General features: G+C 39.3%; 1 protein-coding gene and 1 pseudogene across 1 annotated transcript in view; one reads left to right on the top strand and one right to left on the bottom strand.

Moving 5' to 3' along the window:
• LOC122348662 (aerolysin-like protein) overlaps window positions 1-20907 on the bottom strand; it is a 333550-nt gene that overhangs the window by 78505 nt on the left and 234138 nt on the right. The gene's annotated exons all lie outside the window — the stretch shown is intronic.
• Window positions 808-16208, top strand: LOC122348658 (annotated as a pseudogene).

Raw genomic sequence — 20907 nt, 5'->3', positions numbered from 1 at the left:
TCAGCCTCAGGCCAAGATTAACACGCTGAAATATCATCACATCGCCACTATCACGCCACATGCTTCCTAAAACCACACATCTTGATTAAGCAGTGCGGGCCATCGAGATCTCCTCAGTGTTAAAGAAGAGAAAAATCTCCTGCTCCTCAGACGTTTCTCTTCTGCGTTCTCTGCAATCAGACAGTCTTCATTACGATTGTCTAGCTGCTTTCAAAATTTATTTCGTAATGTGAGAAAAAACACAGCTATATGATTTACTTGAAATGATTTGATTTAAAACAGTTCTAGTAAATTTCACAATTATAGAGAAACAGGAGGTAGCGCATTGAAATATAATATTATATTGTAAAATGTATTCTATCAAACTAGATTTAGCGTATTTATTTTACAGCTCTAGATCCAAAATGCAAACTTTTTCAGGTGCCTTTAGCAAAGACCAACCGCTGAGAAATTAAATAAGATATGATTGGTTTTGTTTTCTTGTTTAAAGCATGCATATAACAGTTTGGTTTCACTGTTAAACTGTTGCATTCATGCTTAATACAAGAAAAAAAAGGAGTTTTAAAAGGAAAGAAATGCAATCTCTGAAAAGCAGCCTCGTTGTCTTCTGGTGTTGCTTTTGCTCTGGATTTGATGAGATTTATTGAAATGAAGGAGCAGATGAGGAGGTGTCAGAGAGCAGGAGGAGGAGGAGGAGACATGGGAAGGTGCTCTCATCCTTCATATTCCATTTGCTGTGGTCAGTGGAAGAGTGTCTGCTTCTACCTGTGTGGGAGAAAGACCATCCACGCTAGTCGTTCACGCCTGCATTCGCAAAGAATGGCCGTAATTATTGCACACGCTAACGAGGATCATCAATGCATGGAGAAGTAAGAGGCTGCTTGGAGAAGTGCTTTACCACACACTGAAGGTAGAGGGTTTTTGTATGCTTTTACAGTGTTTTTATGGCATGATTGCTATTTGGAGAGAGTTCAGATCACAGAAACTCCACAGGTGCTGCTTTTCTGAGAGTCAGGTTTATATTCATTTAACAATTTGTTGAATTTATTCTATGCACTGAGGGAAAATGTTTCTGCTGGAAACTGCGAGTAAATTTCACAGGTTATTACAAACAAACAACAACTGAAACATTGAATTAAATGTGAAATTTGTGAAGCAGATGGTATTTTATTTGGAGCTTATTTTATTAACATATATTTATTTACTGTGTATATATCAGTTAATTCAACTAACCAATTCTTTATTTAGCAAGACAGGCAACTGAGGTACGTTTTACAAGAAAATACAGTTTCACTCTTTTTACTTCAAAAAATTTAATGTTTAATAATTAATGTTTAGTTCATTTGAGGAAAAAATAGTTTCTTCACTTTTTTGTGAGTGCATAAACGTTATTTGTAAACAGTAAAACTGTAAGGAGTTATATTTTAAAATGACTTTTATTGATAGAAGAATTGTTTATGTGATTAAATAATGTTGTGATTTGAGTCAAAGAGTTGATTTAGATCCCTGTGGTATTTGTTAGAAAGATTTTGACTGGTGAGACATTTATGACATGTTTGTTACAACATAATAACACATTTGTTACTACATAATGACTATTTTGAAGCGCTGTCTTGTCGAATGGCTCTGCATGTGTTGTATTCGTTGCCTGTGGAATAGATCGGTCTAGTTGAGGCTCTCAGCGAGCTCCGTCAGGTCTAGATCTCTGATCAACATGGCTGATTTGCTCCTCCCTCCGTCTCTCTCCTCCTCGCATCCATCTCTGCTCTCCTCATCCCGTCAGAGAGGCTTTCGTGTCTGAGCCGGTCTCTCGTCCTCCACGGCCTGCCGGCGACCCATGCTAAGAAGCAGACTCCCGGTCACACACATGTCCTCGACCATCGCCCCCGTCAAACCCTCTGGCACCGCCGGTCCCAAAGAGGTGGAGCTGATCCTGGTGAAGGAGCAGAATGGGGTGCAGTTCACCTCCTCGGCTCTGGTCAGTCCCAGCGGTCAGACGCACCCGTCCGGAGAGGAGCGTGAGACCTGGGGCAAAAAGATCGACTTCCTGCTGTCCGTCATCGGCTTCGCCGTGGACCTCGCCAACGTCTGGAGGTTCCCTTACCTGTGCTATAAAAACGGTGGAGGTGAGAGACGGACAAGTCTGAGACGTGCTTCACAAAGCCATGTGGATGAGATTGATTAAACTTTTGCAGGAATATAGATTTTCGTGGAAATCGCCATTTACAGCAATGTTAGACGGTCTGAGAAATCAAGAGAGATGTTGATTTAAAATGTAAAAGCTTCACAAATCAATAATGTGAACTTTAACAATAACAAAAAGAAAATAATAATCTGCAAAAAAAAATGTTTTTTTCTTAATTTTAGCTAGTTTAGTTCTCATTTTCATTTAGTTTATCTCGATATACTAAAAAACTTAATTAAAATTACTATTTCAAAATACTAAATATGAATGAAAAATATAATAAAATAAAAAGTTTTTGCTTTTGAGTTTAAATGGGTTATGTAGACATTTGATTTCTTTACATTTTGATGATTATTGATTTTTTTACAAAACAAAATTTATTATGCTATATCAAATTATATAATATTGTATTGTATTGCAAAAGTCACATTTCAGCTATTAATTTTATTAGCTTGTTACAATGAGTTGTTACAGCAGTTCTCCTCAACTCTCCTCAGTTTACAGTAAATCTAGACAAAGAAGCGAGTTTTCATTCACATCACGATTCCCAGACTTCCACTGGAGGTATTTCACATAACGAGCATCTGAGTGTGTTTGTTCTCTATAACGGTGCGGTTGCGCGTCAGGTGCGCTCTGGTGCCGTACCTCTTCTTCATGGTGATCGCCGGGATGCCGCTCTTCTATATGGAGTTAGCTCTGGGCCAGTACAACCGTGAAGGAGCAGCGGAGTCTGGAAGATCTGCCCCATCTTCAAAGGTACGTGACCTACAGAACGCTCCTCGAGTGTGTGATTTGCTATGATCCTCTGGCCTTTTTAAGTCCTCGGGTGACAGCTCCGTTATGATCAGATGTTCACTGGCTTTTGAGGCAGAAGGTGTTTGTGTTCCCAAACAAACTCATCATGGCAAACGGCGGACAGGTGCTGTTTATCTCCAGCTCAAATCATCTGCAGTCAAATGGAAGACAGAAAAATTGGCTTTTTAGTATGAAATTTGCCTGCCAGGCCTCAGATTTCGGTGGATCGCAAATTTTGTGTCACTTCACTGCTATCGCCTCATGACACCAGCATACAGAAGAAACCAAAGCCTTAACTGTGCCCTTAAGTTCTTCCCTGCTCCTCAGTAAACAACACTTTATAGTGAGATATGAGATGCTTTTTGTTCCTCAGAAAACCAGCTATCACAGAAACCAGTGGAGTTTCAGCTAAGCAACGCTTTCTCAGTTCCATTTAGTAACTTTCTGTACTAAAATAAATAAAGTTAAAATAAAATGAATACTACATAGACAACATTACTAAAGCTTTAACTAATTAAAGATATTAATAAAAACTATACTAGTTTAATGATAGTAAAAGAACATATTTGGACACACATGTATTCTTGATCAACTTTTGATTTAAAGGCTGTTGCTTGAAATAGGTATCGTTACACGTAATTCATTTACAAAAACTTACACCTCTGTTGTATTTTACAACACTTCAGAAGATTAAATATAAACAATAAAAAGGGCTTTTTGATGTGATAAAGAAACAAGTGTTCAGAAGAAGAGAATGGTGTCCAAATAATCAGACCTGCTGCTTGTCTGCAGTGTATTTTGGATATAAAAGCTGTTCCGGTGCTGGTTCGTTGAATTGTTGATGCGTGTTGGGTTTTAAGTGGGATAATTGTCAAATCAAGATGATTTCAGTGCATCTTCATCTGATACTGTACATCTAAACCTGCTGTTGAGCTGTGAACACTCTTCAAGGCTGACAAAGCATCATCTGCTTCCTGAAGACGCCTGTTTTGCTCGACCGTAGCGGCTGTCGAACATACCTCACGGAGAGAGAGAGACGGAGACGGACGTTTTAATCACAAGCTCGGCTCTCTGTGAGCCTGGCACTCGAGGAGAGATTACTGTAATTAGCGCTGATCAACATGTTTGCTTCCTCAGGATCGATGGCCTGAGAGGGCCGGGAATCACACATGTGTTGCTGATGTATGACGGAGAATCCTGCTGTTTGCTTTCAGACAAAGACTGAAAAACTAACTCTCAGTGTGCTTCACCGGCTCCTTCGTTGCTGTTTTGATTGACTGAACTTCTTCAGGAGGAAAGACATTGTAGCAGAAAGAACTTAAACGATGAGTCAAATACAATGAGCAAATTCAATTTATATATATATATATATATATATATATATATATATATATATATATATATATATACATTATACTGATAGGGTTGGAAATTTAGTCTAAATTATTCTTTGATCCAGCAGCCAGTAGCTAATTTGGGATTATTTAAAGTCACTATATATTTATCATTGTAGGTTATTGATACAGTTCTTATCAATGTGGTTATTGATGATGCATATTTGTAAATCACAATCACAATGTTTGTATAAATGATTGAAAAGATAGTATGATTATTTACTTGTCCTGTCCAAAGGGTGAAAATGATGTTCTTTACAAAGGTTTTTGCTAAAAAAAGGTCATGAAACAAAAAGCCTGACAAAGGAAGACGTGTTTGTAAAACTAGTTAGTTATCCAGCACACATAAGGAGCAGGAGTGCAGTATCTTCATGTTTCTGCTGGTTTGCTCAGGCGTGGGCTTCACGGTGATCCTGATCTCACTGTACGTGGGCTTCTACTATAACGTGATCATCGCCTGGGCGCTCTTCTACCTGTTCTCCTCCTTCTCCGGAGAGCTGCCCTGGATCAACTGCAACAACACCTGGAACAGTCCCAACTGCTCCGACCTGAACGCCACGCTGCTCAACGACACACACAAGACCACGCCGGCCCTCACAGTACTTCACACACACACACACACACACACACAAACACACACACACTGACCTGGGGCCGGCTGGCTGCAGAAACTCTTTTAAGACTAGTCTTAAAAAGTTAGTCATCTGTTTAATTCAGTTCATGTTTATTTGTATAGCACCTTCATTATACACATCGTTGCAAAGAAGCTTTACAGAAAATATCAGTTTCTGTCTTTAGTATGCTGGCATCATCTCTTCTCGGGCGTTTGGTCATCTCAGATCTTCATGAGGGCAGATCTAGACTAAAGCTTGTGTGATTGCTGGAGGCAGAAACGATTTATGCGTGAATGATTAAATGATGTGTTCAACCCAAGATAAAGAATGATAATGTGCGTTTGATCAGATATAACTGAAGTACGGGGTTATGAGATACATTATGCGACTGCTTGGCTAAAGGGACGCGTCTTTAATCTAGATTTAAACAGAGAGCGTGTCTGAACCCCGAACATTATCAGGAAGTCTATTCCAGAGTGTGGCAGACAAACGTGAAGAAGACAAAGACAAATGTGTCCTGTTGTGGGCTTTGCTATCCTAGGAACTACCAAGAGTCCAGAGTTTTGTGACCTTAGGGACGTGATGGACTGTAGCGTGATAGAAGACTAGTTAGGGATGCAGGAGCTACACCATTAAGGGGCTTGAAAGGAGTAGTGATATTGTGTTAATAAAAACATAATAGGTAACCAGTGTAGAAATTGTAAAATTGGTAAGACTGGTCATAACATTTTATTTATTTTAATTCAGTAATGAAAAGGTAGATGTGTTTCTTGTGTATTGGAAAAGTAATGCTGGCTGCACACTAGACTTTAAAGGGGTCGTCCGATGCAAAATTTCACTTTACATGATGTTTGAACATAACTGTGTACACATCCTTCCTATAATGATAGGACCCAGTTTTTTAAGTATCCTTTCTCAGATCAAGTTGTTCTGAGATTCCTGTCAGAATGATGTAGTTCTGCACAGGCCCCTCCCACGACAGTTGATTGACAGGTCCGTCTTACCTTAGCCCCGCCCTGAGTGAGCTGTCATCAGTCCGTCACTGAGTTGACTCGGTGCAGGGGAAGACTAGATGTCTCTGATAAAAAGAGACTGAAGTGTTTTTTGTTGACATCTGAGTCGCTGAAGACACAGAAGATTAGTGTTGCTTTAGTTGTTACTTAGTCTACATGAATGCATCTATGTTTGATCAAATCATTTGTAATTCAGCTTCATCTATAGTAGTGAGTATAATCTTTCCAAATCACTTATCCTATTAATGTGCTAGTTATCCAGTTTACAGTCTGCTTGTCACGTCACTGAAGAAAGGGGCGGGGTCAGCTAAGCTCATTAGCATTTAAAGAAACATGGACTAGAATGGCTTGAAGCACACAGAACAGATTTTGACAGAGTAAAATGTTTTTACTCTATCATTGAGAAATCTTAACCAAAATATGACTTTTCATTAAGACCCTAAAGAGTCACATCAAATGGGCATCTGATGACTCATTTAAGGCTGATTTGGATTCCTGAATGATTTGAGACTTGTGACAAAGTTCTTTGTTCCAATACTCTCTATTGTGTGCTGTCATTATGATTGAGGAATCTTGAGGAATAGAACTGCTTCCTATTGAGGAATAGTTTGATATTTACAACTCTTGATCGGGGCTGCCTCTGATATGATACCCGCTTACTGGATGTTGCTTGCTTCTATAACTCAGAAACATGCTATAAAGGCAAAAGACCATCACCCATATTCTTTGTTATATTTTATGTTTCACTGTGAAACAGAACTCATGCTGCGAGAGCCAGCTGGATCTTGAGTCACTATGAAATCATCCCTAAAACATCAGTTGAAACTGTCGTCTTGTGTCTATTTTCTTCCATGGTTGAAATCGGTTAAGATTTGAAAATCCTCTAGTGTGCAGCCAGCTTAAGGCTAATTACTCCTTGGGAACTGTTCAGTCAGGACCACTCTGTTCAAGTCAGAATATTGCAGGAGTCTTTGCTTTAAAGGGTTTAGATATCCACAGACAAACCTCGCTAGAGTTTAAACTCCACTTAAACACCAACAAATGCCAGGTATCGTAATACTCAACAGATGTATAGTAGAGTAGATCAATACACAAAGTTAGCAATGAGTTTGATAGATGATATGTCTTTGTGGGCGAGCTGTTAGTGATCATGTATCTGTATAAGGAGGAGCTGGGGATGGAGGAGGGTAAGCACATGCTACAGACTATGTCAAGTGTGAGTGTGGGCGATCTTCTATATCTGATTCATTGTACTGAGAGAAGTTATGATTAGCTGAGCGTCAGCTGATGCTGCAGGCACGCCAAGAGCTATGTTTGATTTGGTTTAAACCAGTTTATCCCGTGAGTGTGGAGTGTGATCATGTGCTGATGTTGATCTGCAGACGAGGCGTGCTGCATCTTCACGAGCTCTCGGGCATCGATGACCTGGGTCTGCCGCGCTGGCAGCTCACCTCCTGCCTGGCCGTGGTCATCGTGGTGCTCTACTTCAGCCTGTGGAAGGAGTCAAGACCTCAGGAAAGGTTCGAGATCTCACATCAGCCTCCAGTGGTGTGCTGATCTTCTGCTCTCTCCAGACTGGTGTTTAGTGTGCAAACGCGCAAAGCCCTTCTAAAACAAACCAGACTGGCCAGACCAGAAGACCGGCAGACACCAACCGGTCAATGTTTCTGATAGATTAGATATTCTTGCAAACATTTTAAACACAGTTCAACAAAATCTACTTTACTCTGTTCCATTCTTGAAATAGAGGTGAATGTTTAGTTTGGTAGTTTATGGATTATATAAATGTGATGCAATGATGATGTGTGTGTGTGTGTGTGTGTGTGTGTGTGTGCGTGTGTGTGCGTGTGTGTGTGTGTGTGTGCAGGTGGTGTGGATCACAGCCACGATGCCCTATGTTGTCCTCACCGTCCTGCTGCTGCGCGGTGTCACTCTGCCTGGAGCCATCGATGGCATTAAAGCTTACCTGAGCGTGACTTCCTGCGCCTGTGTGACGCTCAGGTACACACACACACACACACACACACACACACCTTTGTTGTTTCTTGTGGTTTATGGGGACATTATATGGGCATAATATCTTTATAATGTACAAATCTTATTTTCAATCACCCTACACCTACCCCTCACAGAAAACATGCACTGACACACTAAACACACGTATAATAATAGCGATTATGTTAAAAGCCTAAGCATACTACAGAGAAAACACCTTTTTGGAATAAAACAATATTCAGTATTTAATAATTGATATTTGGATCGTTTTAGCTTTGAAGTGTGTCAAAGCTCTTGAATGTTCCCAAAGGAAGGATTTGTCAGATATAATACACTTCTGGTTACTCTCTCTCTCCCTTTCTCTCTTTCCCTCACTCACACACACACACTCACTCACAAGCACACGCACACACAAGCACACACACACACACACACACAGACACCTGCTGAGATGTGTAACGCTCTCCTTTAAATGCACATGCAGTGTAATTGCGTTAAAGAGCAGCAGAAGGTTTATCGCTCCTTGAGAGCCTGTGACATTTATATTAGAGTTTTGATCAGTCAGTTGTGTGTGTGTGTGTGTGTGTGTGTGTGATGTCCTTGATGTCCTTGCAGCAGAGCAGCAGTGAAGTTACTATCAGCCTTAAGTAAGTTTTTCCACGATCTGCGATTCTTTCCTGGAGCACCACTTGGCAAAGAGACCTCAAAGCGGCAATTTCAGAATTAGATTAGACACATGTGTGCAGCAGCAATTTGCAAATTACCCTGTATTCACAAGTGTCTTTCATCTTTCTGCTGAATGAGTTTCCTGCAATTATCTCTAATGATAGCTGTTGTGCGTTCCTTTGTGCGGCCGGCCGGGCCGCTTGTGTCGCAGGTCTGGATCGAGGCCGCCACGCAGATCTGCTTTTCTCTGGGAGTGGGGTTTGGTGTGCTAATCGCCTTCTCCAGCTACAACAAATTCAGCAACAACTGCTACAGGTGAGCAGAGGAGTGCTGCTATGTGCAGCGACAACCCAAACACACACACATTTGTCTCTGTGAATTGTGGAGACTTTCCATAGACTTTGATTACTTTTATTCTGACCAAACGATCTATTTCCTAACCATATACTTACACCATTACAGAAAACCTGTTTACGTTCTTACACACTCACACACACACGCACACACGCACACACACACGCACACACGCACACACACACACACACACACTCACACACAGACACGCACACACACACACTCACACACACACACACACACACGCACACACAGTCTCTCACACTTTACTGCTGAATCGAAGCCCTTTGATGCGTGTTTGTGTTTCAGAGACGCCATCATCACCAGCTCCATCAACTCTCTGACCAGCTTCTTCTCTGGGTTCGTCATTTTCTCCTTCCTGGGATACATGTCTCAGAAACACAACGTCGCTCTGGATAAAGTCGCCACAGACGGTGAGTGAATTCCTGTTTATTAATATGCATATTATTATTTACTGATCAATTTTAACTGTTAAACTAATGCATTACAAACAAATGTGTTACTATTTTGTAATTTGTTGCCGTTATATTTTGCTGAACAAGATGAATGAAGTGCTGTTGTTTTACGATGATGACCGTTGAATGAGTAGTTTAATGCTCAGAGCTTCATGTGTTCTGTGATCGGTGTTCATCGTGACAGACTCTGATCAGCAGCGCCTGGAGACAGAGACTTATTTGAGAAAATCAATGACGTGTGAGAAGCAGAATGTCAGGAAACATGTCGATTCGAGCGCTCGTGTTTCTGTTGGACTGATTTGTATTTGCTGTCTCAAATGCATAACTAATTTATGTTTTCTTATGATCTTTTAAACCGTTTGATCTGCTGAGTTCTGCCTAAATACTTGGAATTAATTTTATAAACATATCTGTTCAAAAGGAAGAGGTTATCATCCTCATCTTTTGATTGAGAATACAGCAGGTCTAAAAGCTGCAATGTTTTCATTTAAATATCGTCTTCTCTGAGAATATGTGTTCAAATGTAATATATTTCTGTGAATTTTCCAGCCTTCAGCGTGACATGATCTTCAGAAATCATTCTAATATACTGATTTACTGATTAGAAACATTTATAATTATTATCGGTGTTGAAAACAGCTCTATAGCTTAATATTTTGTGGAAACTGTGATGTATTTTATTTTCACAGGATTCACAGACGAATAGAAAATTCAAAAGAACAGCATTTATTAGAAAACAAAAGCACATCATTAATGTCTTCACTCACTGAAGTCTCTTTTGACCAGTTTAATGTGTCTTTTGATGAATAAAAGCATACATTTGCAAACACCTTTCTAACATAGCATGAATTATGCCTGCGTGTGCACACATTTCTTTTCAGAATTTAGATGCATAAAGTAATACAGATAGTCTCTGAATCTCTGCTTGCGCCTCCAGGTCCTGGTCTGGTGTTCATTATTTACCCAGAAGCCATTGCTACGCTGCCGGGGTCCTCAGTGTGGGCTGTGATCTTCTTCATCATGCTGCTGACTCTGGGAATCGACAGCGCTGTGAGTCTTGTCTGATCAGTACATTATTAACCCTCATATTACAGTCAAAAATACTGTTTTTACATTAAAGAATAGACACAATAAAACAGTCATCTAATTGTATGAAATGTAAAACTTGTAAAAGTAATTTCACCGTAAAAAATATTGCAACAAAATCAACTGATATAATGTTTATATAGCAACCTCTGAAATAAACCCATAACAATATATGATATAATAACCTCTTCACAAGCAGTTATAAATATTAATATCATTTATAGAGAGAGAGAGAGAGATCACAGTAAAACAACATTAGATGTAACATACAACCCCAATGTACAAAAAAAAATAAATAAAAAGAAAGAGTTATTATTTCAATTTTAATTTAGGGAATGCCAATTCACGGTTATTCCCCTGTAAAGTATACCTTCTTTTTCACTTCCAAAAACAGTACACTACTGTAAAATCCCATGTAATACCTAGTACAGTTTTTTTACAGTATACAGTAAAGGAACGTCACGCTTACTAATCAAAATATTTTTAATGTAGCATTTTTATATTCTTTTATAATTCCGGTGTACATATTTAGTTCGAACAAAACATCATCATGAATATTACTCAGTGCTGATTGGTGCTATTAATATTAGTACTACTTTTCAAACAAAATACATTCATTTTACTTGCTTTCTAATTTAGTTTTTACTTTCAGATGAAAAAGTGCTAAGTTATTCGAGCTGTAATAATTCACAATAGGACATGCATTCAAGTTTATCAACAAAAATTCAGCCCAAAAGTGTGAGAGACGTGGAAAAGCCTTTAACACATACTTTTTCCACCTAATGGTGTCTCCATATAAACTGGGCCCAAAATAACCTGAAACTCTGTTCATTCATTCATTCATTGACATGGTTATATTTCCTAACGGTTTTTCACAGTTATTTTGTTCAAAAGGTTTGTTCCTTTAATAAAAGCTGCTGGTCCGTGCTGTAAATGATGCCTGTACCTGAACGCTATGTTTCAGATGGGAGGCATGGAGTCTGTGATCACGGGCCTCATCGATTTAATCAAGTTCCTTCACAAACACCGAGAGCTCTTCACGCTCTTCATCGTGGTCTCCACCTTCCTCATCTCTCTCATCTGCGTGACAAACGTGACGCGAGCTGCTCGCCTGATTCTGAAGGGTGTGGATGTTTTGATTCTCGTGGATGTTTCTCTGCAGGGTGGCATCTACGCTTCACGCTGTTGACCACTTTGCCGCCGGGACGCCGATTCTGTTTGGAGTGCTGATAGAGGCCATCGGCATCGCCTGGTTCTACGGTGAGACGGCCGGCTGCTCCTGCATGCGCGGTGAAGCCGATGCGCGCATTAGGAGCTGATGGTCTATCAGACGGCTTGTGCTCGGGGGCGCTGGCGCTCATTAGGGCCCCAGAGCTCAGATATCAGCCGAGGGACGCTCTTCACACAAACACCATCAGCCCTAACTCTGGGACGGCCATTCTGAAATAGTTTTCATCGAGCAAGAAAATGTTCATTTAGTGTCGTTTGAAATAAGTAACCAGAGTTGCAATAAATTAATAATAAAAATAACAAAATAAACAACAACGATAATAATAATAATAATGCAAGCTAAACAACGACTGGTAAAACCAGCAGATTATTTACGTACAGAACATCAATATTACTGAAATAAATAGATTTTAATTTGCATTTACTCGCAGATGAAAACAGTAATCTTTTTTTCAGCCTGTAATGGTTTGTCAATAAGTGAGATATTCATCTTTTATCAACTAAATTCTGACAAAAATTGTGAGAGACATGGGGAAAAGGCAAATATATATTTATCATAAGATTTTGACGCTGTAAAATAAAAGAAATAATGCTGTCAAACGATTACTCACGATTAGAGTATAGCTCATCTAGAGTCAGAGTAGAGGAAGTCTTCAGTCTTAAAGAGTTTAAAGGGTTGATCCAAACCTGCAAAAGCTTTCTTCATCTTCAGAACAAAACGTCTGATTAGTGTGACTGTCCCATTGACTGCCAGAAGGTGCAGAGAAATATGAAAGATGTCAATGGTTTCAAAATGAATACTTTTTATGGGCAAAATATTATTATTATTATTATTATTATTCAACAATTAGGCAGTTTTTCTTCAAATTCTTAGTTTAAAACCCTTTTTAGTAACAGATTTCTGCATTTTCTGAATTTACATTTCATAATTTTTAATTATTATTAGTTTTTGTTATTCAGTGGCAGAAACAAGTTTTTGTATTTTGGGGTTAATTAAGAGAAATTATTTTTCTTTACTCTGTACATACTAATAATAAATTAATTTTTTCATTTAATTTTTCAGTAACCACCAAAGTCCAACAATATTTCCTGGCAAACCAGAACTGTTTTATGTTTTGACATATAACTTCGATCTCATTCATCTGTTTTCTGATGACGGTTAGGTTTAGAAGTGGATCTTCATCTTAAAGGTCCTTGAACACCTAAGTCTAAAATTTTCTAATTTTCTTATGATAGATGAAGGTTTCGAGGTATGGTATAAGCGTGTGAAAAGAAGTCTTCACCTCATAAAATAATTCAGGTTTTCTGAGGTTAGTCTGAGCTCAAATGTTTACTTTTGCCACTAAACAGATTATTTTTATCTCTCTGAAGTGGAAACGAGAAGCAGTGTACTGATTATTTATCACTTTATCAGATGCGGTATAAGAAGGTGTTTTGGTCTTGTTAGTGTGTGCTATAAAGACTGTTATGGCTAGAAGAGATGATAGTGTCTTGACGTTAAGGTTAAATTCTCCTCAAATGTTTCTTTCTCCTGGAAAAGGCATTTTCTGCCCCCTGGCGACGGGGCACGCGGTCACAGGGAAGTGAACTTTACAAACAGACCCGAGGCGGCGAGCGATTCTGAAGACCTGATCTTCAGCGTGACTCTGAGAGCTTCTGACCTGCTCTGCTGACGCCGGGCCCGGGCCTCCGCTGGCCTTTCTGGAGGCTGCTCTACCTGCACCTCTGGCCCTGAGCTCGGCTCTCTGTCGGCTTCGATCAAAGCCTGCGGCTCAGACTCTCTGAGATCTGCCATGTTCAGCAGAACTCAAAGTGATTTAGTTTCGCTGTGGAGCCCGGCTTAATGCTGTCACTTTGTCAGCTTTGCCATATTCATATGTTAAAATATGTCGTTTGGTCAAGTGTGTTTAAGAAGAAGGGACTGCGGGGAAGCTGTGCTGTTTATTTCAGGGCATCTATATGAGAAATATTTATACTGGCAATAGAGTTTTTCAGAAGCGGACGCTATCTATTCATCACGAATGCATTACATCCTTCAGCTGATACGGTGTATAGAAGATAAAGAAGATAAAACGTTAAATTTCCAATTAATTTAAGTTTAAACTAATAGCTGCTCTCACAGTCCATCCTCACAGCCCCAATTTTCTTTTTTTTTTGTGTAGTGATTATTTATTTATTTTATTTTATTTTTTTGCATTAGGAGCTGCAGAATCAGTTCACCAACAACATATAGATATCATTCAGAGATTGGATTCAAATGTCACGAACACTTGTTGATCAGCCTGTGTGTGTGTGTGTGTGTGTGTGTGTGTGTGTGTGTGTCTGTGTGTGTGTGTGTGTGTGTATGTGTCTGTGTGTGTCTGTGTGTGTGTGTGTGTGTGTGTGTGTGTGTGTCTGTGTGTGTCTGTGTGTGTGTGTGTGTGTGTAGTGTGTGTGTGTCTGTGTGTGTGTGTGTGTGTCTGTGTGTGTGTGTGTGTGTGTGTGTGTGTGTGTGTGTTCAGGTGTGGATCGCTTCAGTGATGACATCCAGGAGATGATCGGACAGAGACCAGGGCTCTACTGGAGACTGTGCTGGAAGTTTGTCAGTCCGTGTTTCCTCCTGGTGTGTTCACCGTCTCTCTGTCTCACAGCATTACCCCCGAACCCCTTCAGACACTAACCCTTGAGCCTGTGTCCTCTCTCAGTTCATGGTTGTTGTGAGTTTCGCCACGTTCAATCCTCCCAAGTACGGCTCCTACTACTTCCCGTGGGCACGTATGGTGGGCTGGTGTTTGTCCATCTCTCCATGATCATGGTGCCGCTGTACGCCATCTACAAGTTCTGCTCTCTCTGCCCGGAAGCTTGTGTGACGTGAGTAACCGACACGGTCACTTCTACAGCGCCGGGATTTGAAGCAGCTTCACAGTAATAAAGTGGAAGACAGAATAATTCATTAATTAGGAAAATAATTCAGTCGAAGCTCTACAAAAGACAATAGTGTTTATTCAGATCAATTCAGTTCAGAATTCATCTTCATCCAAATTCAGAAGTGAAGGGACAGAAATGTAATAAATCAATAAATTAATTGTATACATGTATCTATGTATTTATTCACAAAAAGTGCAGGAATGTAAGTGTTATTAAAAGATATAATGAGATTTATTTCCCATCTTGTTAGACTTGACCTACAAAAGATATATATGCTCTATTGTCATCAAATCTTGAATTCAATCTTTGTGTAAACCTGTTTTCTTGCTATAAGCACAGGTCTTGTATGTTGTATAGGAGCTGAATGATCATTGATCTGGCCTCATGAGTGAAAAAAAGCATTATTTGTGGATAATTTTGCCATTGTTCTCTCAAAACTGAGGTGCATCAGCTCAGATCAATGATGAATTAGTATAATGAGAGATTCTCACTACTAACTCAACAAACTCCCAACCTGCTGCTTGTTATATAAGTAAGATAGTTGTTAGATTTAGTTCAAGTTCATTTTATTTGTATAGCACATTTACAACAGCCACTAGACTGACCAAAGCGCTTTCCAGAGTAATAAAGACAAAAGCAGATCAAATGAGCACACAGCGTGGGAAAATTACAGTGTGACATTAATTAATACACTATGGAGAGTTTTTAGCGGGACTAAACAGACGGAGAGGGGACCTGTTTAATCTCTGAAGGTGTTCCACCGCTCTACGTTGAGCTCTAGATGAATGTAAGACGTTCAGGGAGATGACGGGGAGCAGGGATATGTAGAGATAGAGATAGAGATAGAGGAGGATTTTGAAATCAATTTTCTGAAGAGATCTGAGAATTGGGATGATGTGTTCACGTTTGCAGAGACTTTTTGGATTTTGGACTATCTGAAGACGTGAGATGTAGATACACACCCGGTAATCTTGCAGAGAAGTAACAAACGCAGAGGTGTTCATTATTATTAAAACGCTGGTCAGCAAGAACGCCTCAGCGAGGACTTAAGGATGAAGAGATCTGGTCATGCAGAATAAGGCATTGATATGTGCCTCATGAGCCAGCGTGTTAAAATTGTGTTTCCACCTCACCCACCTCACGCTTCAGTCCTAGCGCATGCAGGAAGGCTTTGGTTGTAGTGATGTGTGTCTGTGTGTGAACATGGTGCGGACTATCTCGACAGAAACTGGCGTGCGCCATCACTCCCGACTGAACATCACCTGGTGGAGCGCGGAGAGGTCGCGGCAGTTCACGGTGAGAGAGATTACATAAATTTAATGGGTGAACTTTCAATTATGCTAAACGTGACATTTCACTGCACCGTTATCGCAGGAGATCCTCGGCGCAGATTGCTCTGGCCTCACTCGCTAATGTCTTCAGTGATTTCTGATCTGATTGAATGTATGAATATGACTTGTTTCTCACAGCTTCATCACTGGCTGGTGGTTTGAGGATGGAGATGATGATGAAGATGAAGATGACGGCACACGAGGGAAGCGCTGACCGAGCGTATTACTAGTTGTTTCTTTCTTGCGCGTAATCGGACATGTGGCTGTTTAGTGACTTCCGATCACAGTGTGGTTGACATTCTGTCCGTATCAGTTTTACTCTCAGTATACGATGACTGTTATGATGGCTGATGTTGTCCCCACTGACTGTTCGTTTTGTTTCTTTATTATATATCTTTTGTTCGTGGTCAGAGTTCAACTGAGCCCTTATTGATAAATGTGGTTGACGTGTTAAAAACTGTACAAAAGGCATCTTTAGCAACACTAACGTTTAGAGACGTGTAAATAGTGCTACCGCAAAAATGAACCAGCCTGTCCTCTCTGTGTCTGAGAAATGCAAACGAGTTCAATTGATCACAACGAAACTCTTTCATTTTCCACGCTTGCTTTCCAGTGTATTGATCGTCTTTCTACGATGCAGAAGAGATATCCTCATCCGAGGCTGTTGGTCACTTCGCAGAGAATCAATCTGTAGGAAACATGATTATATTGTTTATGAACATCTCTGCATTCAATCCATGCAGCGTTCGCACTTCCGAACCAGCAAAAAAACACAGCAGCATTTATAGGATTTCTGTCTCACTGAATGTTGTCATCCACCGCTGTATTTACTGGATTATCAGAGTTTTATTTCCCATCACAAATAATTGAAGTCTTTAATGATTTAATGATTTCAGTGCCTGCTGAAATTTGTCAAATGCTGAAATGTCAATAAAACGTGTTTATGAAAAGTTTCTAATGCACTTTGCATGTTTTTGGGGTCAGTATTCGTGGGAAGAAGAACTTGTTTTAATAGTGTGCTCATCTTACAGTTTCTTAAAACAAAAGGCAATGATGTGAATAAAAACTGCATAAGCATTCTATAAACAGTCCACACAAGAAATTAACTTATTGAGCGTGTCAGAAAGTATAAGCTTAATCTTAAATATAAAAAAGTAGATGAACAGTGCATTACAGTATCTTCATTCACTAACATGCCAATGAAGTAATATCTGTAAAAAAATGGGTCTCCTAATCTGTATTTCATATGTTGAGAAACAATATCAATTCAGTGCCCCTTCTGCCGACACTGTCTGTGTGAATGACCACAGAAAATAACTTTCAATCAGAAGTAATTTCCTGCCTAACGCTACTCAGGTTTAGCAGCTTTCCATGCGTCATGACAGGAGCAGTGTCTTACCCCATAGACCTCAATCAGCAGAGCGGCACAGATGCTGTCAGAAATGTACTTGCATTGATTTTTTGGTCATACTGAAGAATACGTGCTGTCATCCGAGATTAGGATGAGTTTGTTTCTTCATCAGATATGTAGAAATGTCTTATCAATGGATGCTCTGCAGTGAATGGGTGCCGTCATAATGAGAGTCTGATAAAAACAACACAATAATCCACAGCACTCCAGCCATCAGTTCACATCTGGAGAAGACCAAAGATGAAACTCATAGTCCACAGTCTTGTCGTCTCTCAAGTGCTATTATAAAGCATTTTTTAGCCTGCAGCAACGGTTTAAAGTTAAAAACATCTTGCTGTATTTGTTTCCTTCAAGCATGCAGCTTTCATTGTCACCAGATATTAAGTGAAGATCTCTCTTCTTCAGACTCATTTCTATTGTGCAGATCTTCACAGATCTTCGTACTCCTGAATGGTGACTGCTTCTGTGTTTTCTTTTTCACCCATCTTGCCTTTCCCTCACATCGTTTTGGTGTATTGTTATAAAACTGGCTCTTGGATGACCCCCATATTTTTAACAAGAAATACATTAATTCCTGTCATTTTCTCCTGTAGTTTTCTCTCTGAATCAAGTCAAGTCACAGTTATTTATTAAATGCAGATTGTGCCAAAGCAGCTTCGAGGCATTAAACAGAGAAACTGTGTCAAAATAATGTGCCGTTATTATCAGAGTACTGCAGGTTTATGAAAAAGTGATGACTGGTGATATTTTAAAATGTTAATGACATTAATTATAAGTCATTTAAAAGGCAGAGAGATTCTTAGGTTTCTGTTCCTCAGTTCATTCTGTATGTAGTATATTCCAGAGATGATCGCAGGATCAATTTCAGGATGGTTTCTGCACAGCATTTTATGCCCCAGGGGTTTAATCCAGAAAGTGTGATTGTGCAGAGGACTCATCTGGTTCCCGAGGTCAAGGTCTTCTGAGGGGATTGTTCTCTGTTGTCCTGGTCTCCTGGTCTCACGCAGCCGGACCTTCAGGCTGACAGCGAAGGTTTGGATTCATGGCAGCTTCATCGTTCTTAACTGATGACTAAAAATTGACAGAGCAGCCGTCAAGTATAGACAGTGTTCTAGGTCACATCTCTGTCTTGTTTTTCAAAATTTAACAGTAAGAAATTACTAGTCATCCAGTTTTTTATATTAATTATGCGTTCCATTAGTTTTTTAAATTGGTAGAGGTGTACTTCACAGGGAGAGGTATATTATGTCACATTTCCAGTGAATTTTATCTCTGCGTGAAGACCTTTGATGTTCTGAAGTAAACTTCAGAGCAATGAACACTGAATCGAGTGTGAAGGACATGTGAAAAGGAGCAGAAGGACTGGGATCGGGAAGAGCTGTGTTGTTGAATGTAATGATGAACGCGCGCCGGTCTTGTTTGCTCCAGACTGAAGACACAGATCGTCCCTAAAGCGTGTCTATGTTTGGTGAATCATTCGTGATCCAGCCTCAAGTATGTTTTTGTTTTTATGAATTTTTGTAAATCAAGTTTCACAAAGAATCCATAGCATCTCCTCAGAGCAGTTTGACAGCGTAAATAAAGGTATTGTTTTACACCGCTGAGAAATTATAGGCAATGTATGTTATAGACTTTTCATTAAGACCCTAAAGAATCATATCTATCTTTTTGGTATCATCCTTCAAAAAGCTTTTCTGTAAGAGGAAGTACTTTCCTGCCATGCAACCTCAAATACCTCTTTTTTCCTCCATTTCCGGACTGTTCTGTGAGAGTTGCTCACTATAACACGTGTGTAGTAAAGAAGATTATTTAGAAAGCAGTATTTTTAGGTTGAAGTGGTTTTACAGCTTTAGACTTAATAATGATCTGAATCATCATCACTTTTGCTGCAGAATTTCAACACCATTCACATCAATCCCTCGTGACAGTATTAAACCTAGAGAATGATTTCAGTGATGAGTTTGTCCTGAAATGTGTTTAATAGAGTTCATAGATCCTAAGGCATCTTATTATTATCAGAGATATTAAAATCTCCAACACTTTAGACTTTCTGCAGCAAACACTTACTTCAGATAGAAAAACCTGCAGGTTTATCACTAACATGTTTCTCTGTTATATGAATCACTGTTACTTCAGATGAGTTATACTTGAAACCCGTCTTCTGAGAAATACTGAGATGCAGTAATAAACACTACAGATGAGCAACACTTCTTCCTTTACCTCTTAGACGAGTCTCGTGTTGATAATCTTGAGAGATAGACCCATCTAAAGTAATGCAATCGTTTAGTTTTAGCCATGTTTCATCATATCATTTTACAAAATGTGCTTTCATAGAAAGAGAATTTATTTGTTAAAACATCAATAAAACTGGAAAGCATTTTGATCTGAAGACTAAGCCGTCCTTTTCAGCAGGTATCACTTTACAGCAGTTCACTGTAAAAAATACCACTTCAACATGAATACAGCTGAAAGTTTTCTTACACAAAACATCATAAAAAACAGGACTATTTTCACTATTATATAAATATATATATTTTATTATTTTAATCACTTTTTCAACTAATCTTTTATCACAATGATAATTTGAAGCAAATTTTGTGATTTCTAATTTATATTATCTGGTTTTATTATATATATATATATATATATATATATATATATATATATATATATATATATATATATATATATATATATTTATTTTTTTTTTTTTTTATTAATTTGTGGACATTTTTGTCACTAGATAGAAAAACTAAATAAAACGAAACATGTGAAACGTGAAATCATATTCACGTTGTCAAAGAGTTCCACAGGTTAGAAATATTATTAAATGAAATCTAAAATTAATTTAGACACTGTTAAATGCAGGTGTTTTCTTGAATAAGACACATTTTAAGGAGCTGCACTGTTGAGTTACTGCAAGTTGTTTCATTGTAGGGAAACGGATGCACTTGAAGTCTTTGCTTTCACAGGAGCGAGACAACGATCCATCTACCCGACTGTTGATAAACACCGCCATTTTCTTTTTTCTGCCTGGACTATTTTCTGAGACATTTTGCCAGTCAATAAACCATCAGGCGGAAAGGTCGGATTATTATATAACAAATCATCCAGCACTTAATAAAGGAAAAGCAGAGGCCTCTCTGACCTTGCAGGTAAATAATTGTTTGGCCTTTCTCAGGATGACTTGTGCTCCCTGAATCCTGCTTGTTGATTATGTGCGAGGGCCTCGATCCGAGGAAGGGTTCTGGGCTCAGAGCACACACCTGAGGACAGATGGGCAAATCGGATCGCTTCAGAGCTGTCAGACAGGCAAGCTTCAGATTAGGCAAATAAATGAGCTGATTTAGGCGTGGCAAATGACAACGCTAACCGTCATTGATTGAAGCTGATCAGCAGCTGCTGATACTTAGCAGACAAATGGGCTCAAGCGTGGCCATCTGGAGTACA

Source organism: Puntigrus tetrazona, chromosome 7 (genome assembly GCF_018831695.1).
Source record: "Puntigrus tetrazona isolate hp1 chromosome 7, ASM1883169v1, whole genome shotgun sequence".
Lineage (NCBI taxonomy): Eukaryota > Metazoa > Chordata > Actinopteri > Cypriniformes > Cyprinidae > Puntigrus > Puntigrus tetrazona.
Note: the sequence above shows the minus strand (reverse complement) of the source record. Positions and strands in the feature narration are given on the sequence as shown.